Here is a 10,824-nt window from a genome sequence, read left to right as displayed (position 1 = left end):
CAGGGAGCACAGGAAAATACTTCAGAGTGGACCGACCACTACTGCTACTAGCACTCGCTACTTCATATTGTTTTCATACTTTTCCTCTTCGGGTGTGCATACCATACTTCACGGGATCTTGCCTGACGACCTTGTGGCGGTCGGTGCGCTACAGAACCGGCTCTCTTGTCGTTCTCGTCGTCTTCCTGCAAGGGTTGCTCAATAATAATGCATAATTGTACAAACTTTCGCATTGCTAAACGTCCATATTGTCATGCTCGTCACTGTCAGCTTATACATCAAGACAAGAGGTCAAATAGGGCTTGAAAGTGCTACGTCACAGCATAGCAACAATTTCAAAAATTCAAAAATTGGATCCACTTGGATCCAGTTTTTGTATGGATCCAAGCACATTTCAAGCCGTCTTACTCTCAGCAAGGTGATGTAACCAGTGAAACTGACTGATTTGGCTACTGGGGGCGGGGTTACAACTGGTGGCGAAATAAAAGTCACACCTGCATGCGACATGAGTGGGTTGCTATGCACCCACATACTTAGGCAATAGCAAAGTCACACCTTAGTGGATCCAAAAATAGAAATCTGATGTCAACTTACTACTCCCTGGCCGTTTTGACGTCATCACTTTCAAGGCCTATTGTACGCATGTAATGAATTATGTGTTCATGGCCTCATACTACTAGGGTATTACCGGCATCGATATCTCCCCTCTCTCGCTCACGGCTAGCGAAGTTCCGGCAGATATCGACCGGTATTGCCCTAGTACTCGGTTATGAACACACGTGTACCGTAACTGAGTTTCGGAGTTTTCACAAACAAGCTCGCGCAAACACTGGATCTCGCACTTACCGACAGCAAACACACGGTGGCTAGGAGCCGATACTGGAACGGTCCGCAGCCCAGAGTATCCAGCTGCTCGGAGAGAGCCGCCTGGCCACGCTCCTCTTCGTCACTGCCGTCTGTCTCGTCGTCCGCTGCATCCGGTACTCGTGGCGATGGTGGTGCTGGTGATGGCGGCGGCATGATCCTCTCCGTCTACAGAAGTCGAGCTAGAGTTGATCGCGCTTTGTGGCCAGGGACAGCGTCAGCGGGAAAGCGGGACTAACGGGCTACGCCATCCTCTTGCTTCAGACAGCTCGACATCTTCTTGCTGCTGTTGACGCTATTGTTTATCGAGAGGTAGTAGATCTACTTTGTTTGGGCTTGCTCGCTAGCGCTCTCGGAAAGACACAGCCGGTCTAGTCGTCAGTTGCTTTTCCGCGCATTTATGTTCATGGTTATCACGTACATGTACTAGCAGTTACAGAGGAAGCAGTTCTGACAATCTGGGACCTACCTGGAACGAAGTGATCTCGATCTGGTCATGATGTAGATCTACTTGCGGCAAACGAGTTTTCACACTTCACAGACTGTGTCGTGTGTACGCAGACCTACGTGGGTACCGCGTCTGCCTCATCACTGCGACATCAGCGCAGCGTCGATCATGGACGCGCCTCTGGCTGTACAGCTGTCTTGAGCTCTGCGGCTTTTGCACAAGCACCCGTAAAACTGCTAGTGTTACTTTGAAGTATCTAGTCGAATGCTAAGCTGCAACAAGTCAGTGCAACTGCAAGCTGCGAACAGAGTGAGCCCGCACAGCTTTTCTTACAGTCAGTGATACCAGTTTCGTGCTACCAAGACCAAGAGTTATGTACAGTCATGTACAGTAAGATCGGGCGCCGAAGAACACCTCGCCGAAGAACACCCAGGCTGGAAAACCGGCAAAATTTAAAGGGGAAGTATACCCTAAAATCAAATTTTCACCAGTTGTAGTCTTCTGGGTGCTGAGTCGAATGGTCTTGGTCCGAGGAAGCTGCGACGCTCCCTTCCTACTTGAATCCCAATCGAACTCGCGCACTTCCACCGAAACTGGGTGACTGCGCCCTACTAGATGGGGATTTGTATGCAAAATGTCACTAAAAGCGCCATTTCGTTCTTATAAAAGCACGGATGACCGCGATTGGCCCATATGTTGTAGTCTTTTGGACGCTGAGTCGACTGGTTTTGGTCCGAAAAGGCTGCGATGCAGCGTTCCTCCTTTATTCCCAATCGAACATGGTTGAACAAGCGGTCACGTGCTCCTGGGTGCCCAAATCACCTGGTCACCGCGCCAGCAGGTGACAACTTTCACACCAAGGTTCAACTCGAGTTCAACTCGAGTGACAGGACTGCACCCAAAAAAGGTCAAACAGGCTAGTAAGTTGTACCCTGCAGGCACGGTGACCAGGTGACTGGTGTACGCAGGAGCACGTGACCGCTTGTTCAACCATGTTCGATTGGGAATAAAGGAGGAACGCTGCATCGCAGCCTTTTCGGACCAAAACCAGTCGACTCAGCGTCCAAAAGACTACAACATATGGGCCAATCGCGGTCATCCGTGCTTTTATAAGAACGAAATGGCGCTTTTAGTGACATTTTGCATACAAATCCCCATCTAGTAGGGCGCAGTCACCCAGTTTCGGTGGAAGTGCGCGAGTTCGATTGGGATTCAAGTAGGAAGGGAGCGTCGCAGCTTCCTCGGACCAAGACCATTCGACTCAGCACCCAGAAGACTACAACTGGTGAAAATTTGATTTTAGGGTATACTTCCCCTTTAAGAACAGTCCAGGCTAGAATTATCAGATTAAGAACACTAGATCTACATTGTACGTAGATCTACATTGTACATGCATGGGAGGTGTGTACATGTCATGTACACGTGTAAACAGTAACTGCTACATGTACAGTCGACAGTCATTCCCATTTACGACACCCACTAGTTTAGAAGTATTACATTGCACTACATGTACATGTACATGTACATGTACATGACAAACGTCATGACGTCACTCGACTAGCCGCGCGCGTGTGAATAAGAACGGTCTGGCTAGAATCAAAAATTTAAGAACTTTCCTAGGCTGCGCTCGAGCCCCTGCGTTCTTCGGCGCCCGATCTTACTGTACTCTTGGTGCATGCTACCAAGAGTATAAGTTATAGTTATACTCTTGTCTTGATGCTATGTGTAGCCTATATTACAGGCCAGGGTCAGTAGTCATGAGCTGCCAAACTCAGAGCCAACCTCAAAGACAGTTCTAAAAGGTCTATTACCTGTATTTAAAAGTTCGTGCAAAGACAGTCCGAAGTTAGGAACAAGGAGGTGGCTTCTGTGTGTGTTCTATAATAATAATAATCTTTATTTCAGGATTACCCAAAGCTTTAAAGGCTGACGCCTATGGGGGGGGGGGGGGGTCGGGATCTCCTATTTTGTGTTCTGACCGTCTTGAGTACTTAAAGGTGACATTAATTTTCACCTACGCTTTCGTCGTGTTACGGGTCCCTACTGGAGTACTGCCGTGTACTGGCACTCGGTGACAGCAGTGTCAGCACTCACTGCTGTCAGTCTCTGCAGTGTAGTGACTGCGTAGTCTGTCATAATAGTAGAGCTAGTAAGTAGTAAAGTAGTATGAATAATCATCATAGCGAACGGTCTGGCCAGACTGACAGTCTGTAGTCGTGTAGAGACTAGAGTCCGCAGCTCCGTGTTACCAGGTTACCACCAGCTTTTGTTGCAGAATCACAACCGAAACTTCGGAAAGAAAAGGCAATAGTAACAAGTACCGGGTAATACCGTACTTCCGCACATATAAGCGCACGGGCTTATGTCCAGATATAAGCCCACCCCCCAACTATAAGCGCATGGGCTTATATGTGAACACGATTAATAAAACACGCAGGACTTCATTGTGGTAGCACAATGGCATAGAACACAGGAAATGCTTTATTTCCACTGAATAAAACATTGCATAAAACATGTCGACTGGCGCATCATCATGAACACTGCCACAACTCAAAACCAATCAAAGTTGTCACCACCAGACTCCTCGCTGTCTTCAGCGGAATGGGCACTGCCAGACTCGAACTCCTCACCACCAGACTCGTCGCTGCCAACAGCTTCATTGTGGTCAGACTCTCCACCACTCAGCAGCACTAGTTCATCTCCGCTCATGCTGCTGTTGTCGCTGCTGCTGCCGGTGTCTGTTTCACTGTCATCGGCGGATACATCGTCAGGGAGTTCGCCATCACGCACTAACTGCTGCAGTGCCGAATGCAGGTCATCCACACCACCATTGGCGGAAATGCCGCACTTGACAAATGACGCTGCGATCATTTCCTGGGGTACCTCATCCCAGGCCTTTACCACCCACGTCGCGACGGTGTCATACCGAGCACGTTTCCTCTTCCCTGATCTGGTGAACTCCTCCTGTCCCTTCTCCAGCCACTCATCCCACTGCTGGCGCACGTTTGACTTCATAGAGCGATTCCATGACACATCACACGGCTGAAGAACACATGTCATGCCACCCGGAATGAGCTCAGTGGACGTATTGTGACGAGTCTTCAGGTCACCCACAGTCGACTCATGAGAGTGACTGCGGTGGCGGTCCATGACAAGGACTGCTGGTGTTCGGAAGATAGAGCCAGGCCTGCTCTGCCACACGTTCCGCATCCATAACTTCATGAGGTCCGTAGTCATGCAGCCTCCCTTCGACACTGCGACAAAACAATCACGGGGGAAATCTCCCCTCGGCACATTTTTGAGACCCTTGAAGATTAACATCGGTTTGAGTTTCCTTCCGCTTGCAAGTGCAGTGAGCACAACCGTAAAGCGAAGTTTTTCGTACCCAGTTGTCTTGGACTTGACGGTTTTCACACCTTCGAAATCGTAGGTCTCATTGGACGGCATATCGAACCAAAATGGACTTTCGTCCATGTTACCAATGCAATTGGTGGCGATGTTACCTGTGCTGATTGCATTGCTGACGTCTTTGATGAAGGTCTTTGCACTCGTTGGCGCGTTCGATGGCATTAGCTGACCAACTGATGTGACGCGACGGGAGACGAGCTTGTGACGACGGAGAAATCGTGACAACCACCCTGTTGAAGCACTGAAAGGACGCTGGTCCTCGCCGTACAGATCACGAAATATTTTTTTCGCTTCAGTTCGGATAGCTTTCACATGCACTGCCAGCGACGATTCGCGCTTCTCCCTTATCCAAGACGCCAGCAAGTCTTCCATGTCGGGAAAGTGGCAGGCGTTCTCAGCACGCGGAATCCTCCTCCGTTTCCTGCCAGTATTGCCATGCTTTTTTGCACGACGATTCTCATGGCGAATACTGTCTTCCTGCTTCACCCAACGTTCTATCACACGGCGAGAAATCGAAAATTCACGCGACGTTGCAGAGCAATTTTTCTCCAGGTCATGGTAGCGCTTCAGTACCTGAAGCTTCTTTTCCAGGGAATACGACTTTCTGGACGGCATGGCCGTCAACGTCAAGCAAATGAAAACTGCAACTTTCAAGCACGCGTTCAAGACTTCTAATTTTTCTGGAAAATGAAGCGCATGCGCTTGTACCCGGACATGTTTACACAACAAAAAATCTTTTTTGCAGCAAATTTTCACTTATAAGCCCATGCGCCTATATGTGCGGAAGTACGGTAGTTCACGGTAAAAAATAAAAAAAAGTTCACGGTGGTTCACGGTGGTTTCTGTCCTTTCGGATAACATGTCAGGTACGAGTACCGGGAGAGGCTCAGGTGGCGACTATTTTGTCACCGCCTGAGCCTCCCTCTCCCGGAGACAGGCCCGAGAAGGCGGCGGCACCTCAGTCACCTTGACGATGCTTCCTTTTTACTCGGGGTCCACAAGGTGAAAGACTTTGTAGAAGTGAGCCGGAACATTGACTTACACTGGTGCACCTGTGGGGTGCGCTTGTAACTGTGCGTGTGTGTGTGAATCGAGAGAGGTTTCGGGTTCAATTCCCGACGATTATGGTCACACCAGTCTTCCTTCTCATTCTCACTTTCAACTTTCCACCTATAGGGCTTGAAAGTGATGACGTCAAAACGGCCAGGGAGTAGTAAGTTGACATCAGATTTCTATTTTTGGATCCACTAAGGTGTGACTTTGCTATTGCCTAAGTATGTGGGTGCATAGCAACCCACTCATGTCGCATGCAGGTGTGACTTTTATTTCGCCACCAGTTGTAACCCGTTAACCCCGCCCCCAGTAGCCAAATCAGTCAGTTTCACTGGTTACATCACCTTGCTGAGAGTAAGACGGCTTGAAATGTGCTTGGATCCATACAAAAACTGGATCCAAGTGGATCCAATTTTTGAATTTTTGAAATTGTTGCTATGCTGTGACGTAGCACTTTCAAGCCCTATTAGGCCACACTTTGTTTTTTCTATGTTTCTCGTCGGCAAATTTTAACAAAAGGTATGCGGGCGGGCGGAAAAAAAACAAAAGGCAAGGAAAAAACAAGAACAATTTCTACTGAAAACTGTATACATTTTACATGCATAATATATCCGTGATTCATACAAGACACTGCGTAAACAATGTACCGGTATACTGGTATACAGTACTACATTGTACAATCATGTACATGTAGTCCCATACATACTACATTATCACATCAGCCCACGAATATCAGGCAAACTGCAACAATGAGAGTATAAAGTTTGATGAATACGAGATGGCGAAGAGAACATACATGTACATTTATCTGTTATCGCATCAACAAACGCTTTCCCACGGGTCATTTTCGGTTTTGTTACTTCAAGGTTCTTGCGTCCGCTTATCAAACTCTTGTCTCCACGCTGCTCATCTTTTCCTCGCCATGCGTCTATTGCTTGGATTTTCTGCCCACGATATCGTTCCACAGACGCCAGTTGCCACGGTACTCGTCCGACTTACGGTATTCGCGTTAGCTCAGTAATGCCGTACTAATGGGATTTCTCTCGTCACACATCACCCACCTCCACACCGACTGTCGCCATGTTATCTACACATCTTACATTCTGCCTATTTTTGATTACTGCTGCATAATTTGGGCTGGCATTTCTAAAACACTGATTGCTCGACTCGAAGTTATGCATAGGCGTCTTTTGAAAATAATATTTCGGCTTCCTCGCCTGACTCCAAGCGCAGACTTATACCGCCTTGCTTCTGCTGTGCCGCTCTCGGTCCGCGTGCGTTTTTTGGCATGCCAGACAATTCATAAAATTAAGCTGGGCATTGCTCCTCTTCATGCTCTCTCCTGCCTAAGCTGGTTTGCTCAATCTCAAGACATGCGCACCAGAAACTCTCTCCGCTTCCCTATTGCGCGGTCTGCCTCTATGCAAACATCTCCTCTCTTCCTTGCTTACCGCCATTGGTCTCTCCTCCCACAACATCTAAAATCCTGCCAATGTTACAATACATTCACACAGCTACTGCAGAATGCAACATACTAGTTGATATCCAGCCCTGCCCTAGCTTCTCCTGCTTTTCAGTTCCTCTTTCGTTCTTTTTCTTTCTCCCCTCTAGCTCTATTAGTATTACCGCCATGGCTGGCTATCGCCCACATCACCATTTCATTGGCTAGTGCCACGTGATTGTGAATAAATAAATAATAAATAAAATAAATTCCTGGGACCCACGAAGCTCAGGCAGTGAAAGACTGAAAAGTGAAAGCTTCGCCATGGCAGCCTTCATCGCAGAAAACGGATAGGACACTGGGAGCGCTCCTTTGCTCTGTGGTTCACTTCAAACCTTTACGATTTTGATTGACGCATCTAGCTGCTGCAGCATGTGCAGCGTGCATACATGTACGTAGTATGAACTTTTTTTTTCTTCCGAAATTTCTGAAAACCTACGCGGGCGATGACGAGAAACATAGAAAAAACAAAGTGTGGCCTCTAACTAACGTTTACTTTTCTTTCATTCTCCTGCGCGGTTGCAAACAACCAGTGCGTGCCGGAGTACTGAATGTGGTGTGTGTGTGCCGGAAAAAGTCCAAAAAGAGGGAAAAAGAGAAAGAAAAAAAGTAGGGATTCACTGGCCAAAAACTGCATCATAGCTGTGCTGTGGAAACCAGGATGAATTCAGCCTCAGTTGTAAGGTTGTGAATGGTGCAGCACAAGCTGCTATGGGCTTCTGCTGTAGCATCGCTGTGATAAGCCCCCAGCGATGGGCGTCAACGGCCGAAGGTGTGTGTGTGTGTGTGTGAAAAAAATGAAAAAGACCAAAAAGTAGGGATTCACTGGCCAGAAAAAGCCACTTCATAGCTGTGTGGTGTAGACCAGGCTGAATAATGGCGGTCAATTCTTCAGCCTTGCAGGCTGTTGAATGGTGCAATCCCAGCACAAGCTGCTATGGCTTCTGCTGTAGCATCGCTATCATCGCCTCCAGCGATGGGCGTCCAATGGTGTGTGTGTGTGTGTGTGTGTGTGTGTGTGTGTGTGTGTGTGTGTGTGTGTGTGTGTGTGTGTGTGTGTCCCATATGGTGCAGTGGTATGTGCAGCGATTTCCAATCGATAGATTGCGGGTTCGATTCCCGACGATTATGGTCACACACGTCTTTCCTCTCTTTCTCAGACTCTTCCTGACTTTTCTTTCATTCTCCTGGGTGGTTACCAACAGCCAGTGCATGCCGGAGTATGTGGTGTGATGTGTGTGCGGGAAAAAAAATGAAAAGACCAAAAATAGGGATTCACTGGCCAGAAAATGTCACTCCAAATAGCTGTATGGTGTAGACCAGGCTGAATAGTGACGATCAATTCTTCAGCCTTGCAAGCTGTTGCATGGTGTAATCCAGGGAGTCGTCAAATACCTGGTATTTGACGACTCCCTGGTGTAATCCCAGCACAAGTTGCTATGGCTTCTGCCGTAGCATTGCTATCATCGCCTCCGGCGATGGGCGTCAAAGGTCAAGATCAAGGTGTGTGTGTGTGTGTGTGTGTGTGTGTGTGTGTGTGTGTGTGTGTGTGTGTGTGTGTGTGTGTGTGCCATGGTGCTGATACCATCTGCGTGAAGGTTGCACAGCGTCGCCTAGAGTGGCTGGGCCATGTTGCCCGGATGCCGAGACAGATCCTGTTTGGCTCACTTCCCACACGTCGCCCAGCACATGGCCCTCGCAAGCGCTGGAAGGATTGCGTTGTCTCCGACCTAAGAGTTCGTGGCCTCACCAAGGAATGGCACCCTATTGCCTGTGAGTCCCGCGCTGACTGGCGGGCTATGTACGCCGAGCCTGTGGAGAACGTGCCTCAGGCTGGCCCAGTGGTATGTGCGGATTGCAATTGGTCATTCTCGCGCCCTGGAGATCGTGCTCGCCACAAATGTGTGGTTGAGCGGGCCAAGCCGATTGCTGAGCAGCGAGGGGCTTGCCACTGTGGAGATTGCGGGCGTTGGTTTCGAAGCAAGGGTGGTCTAGCTGTTCCGCACCTCAGCCTCCCGAGCCCCGGCAAGTCTATGTGCAGGATGCCTGCTGTGCTGCGCACTGTGCTGTGTGCGCCCGCTGCTTTCGGACTGCGCAAGGCCGCGGTCGTCACTGGTGCTCGAAGACTGGCCCGCGCCCGACTGCCCAGCAGCGTAATTCGTTCAGTCATGTATGCGTGTGTTCTCGCCGGTTCCGTTTGCTCCATCTCCGGCGTCATCAGGCTGCGTGCTCCATCTTCCTCTCCGATGCCCCTCCGGGGCCCACGTGGCCCCTGTGGCAGGGGCTCTACAGGACAGGTGTGTGTGTGTGTGTGTGTGTGTGTGTGTGTGTGTGTGTGTGTGTGTGTGTGTGTGCAATCCCAGACCCATTGACACCTGGATCCACCAGTCATAATTGGAAATGAAATTATTTGCTTCTGAACCTCAGATTCGATGTGAACGCCCCACACTTGCAGGATACCGGGACAACACACACACGCACGCACGCACACACACACACACACACTGCATACAAATAGCCGGAGCGTAAAAGAAATTGCTCCCAAGATACGCTAAAGATCCTGAAAGATAAATAAATTCGGTCAGGTACAAAATTTGGTGTTAGAATGCTGGTCAAAAGCCTGACTGAAAAGGGCGTTTAAAAAAAAGAAGAGAAAGAAACGAGCGTGATAAAGAATGTCAGAGGCTACAAACAAACTACTTGTAGATGATATTGATCTGACAGAGTGTAAAGTTTGTCCAGCGAAATCCGAGTTTCGGCAAGCCATGTACGCCCAACGACTGTGGCGTACGGTATGTCATTTAAAAAAAATGAAGCGTAAATAGTTTATGTTCTTCAAGTTAACGGTATTTGGTGATTGCCAGGTCGGTTGTAGAAAATGTCAAATGTTGAAAAAAAAAAGCAGTACGTGTAGCAAATAAAAGTAATGAGGACGGGAAAGAAAGTGAAGTGTGAGAGCGAGAAACACCGTGCAGTTGGACTCATTCCGGGTACCGAAAGGTAAGTAGTCTTTTTCTTCTTCTTCTTATCATTATTATGTGCTCGTTTGTGCGCCTGTGCTTTTCAAGGGTGGTTTAATAAATCAGGGATGTGTGTGTTCGCGCAGATACATGTGTGTGTGTGTGTGTGTACGCATGTGCGTGGGTCCACGTCCAGATTTTTATTATCGTACTTGTCGCCATAACAGCGTGCGCCATGGTGGCAGCGCCGTCTACTACACTGGGAGCACAAGCAGTCACCAGCGAAAACGGACCAGAATATTGCTCGGCTACTGTGCTGCGCAAGGGAAAGTCCCACTAGCGGAATCCTCTTGCACCTGTATGTAGCCGCGTGTCTGAAAATATCCACGGAGCGAGCTGCTCGGCGTAGCTGTCACTTGTCCACGGATGCTCTCAAAACCAGAGTAGAGTTATTTAAATTGGAGGTAGCAGGGCAAAAATCTCAGGCCACGCAAACTCCTCTAGGTTCTTCTGCTGTATTGTCCTGGATGAGAATTGGGTACGGCGTGGATAACGACGCAGAAGTAGAGAAAGCCCCTCACGCAGCACTG

The 10,824-nt window shown here is 48.8% G+C and overlaps 1 protein-coding gene across 1 annotated transcript in view; it reads right to left on the bottom strand.

Moving 5' to 3' along the window:
- Positions 1-10,282: 10,282 nt before the first annotated feature.
- The window catches only part of LOC135822911 (voltage-gated hydrogen channel 1-like), a 20,213-nt gene continuing 19,671 nt past the window's right edge, over positions 10,283-10,824 (bottom strand). The window contains exon 9 of the mRNA XM_065335748.1: positions 10,283-10,824. This exon is cut by the window's right edge and continues 718 nt beyond it. The gene's annotated coding sequence lies outside the window, so the exon portion shown is untranslated.

This window comes from Sycon ciliatum, chromosome 8, assembly GCF_964019385.1.
Source record: "Sycon ciliatum chromosome 8, ocSycCili1.1, whole genome shotgun sequence".
NCBI lineage: Eukaryota > Metazoa > Porifera > Calcarea > Leucosolenida > Sycettidae > Sycon > Sycon ciliatum.
Note: the sequence above shows the minus strand (reverse complement) of the source record. Positions and strands in the feature narration are given on the sequence as shown.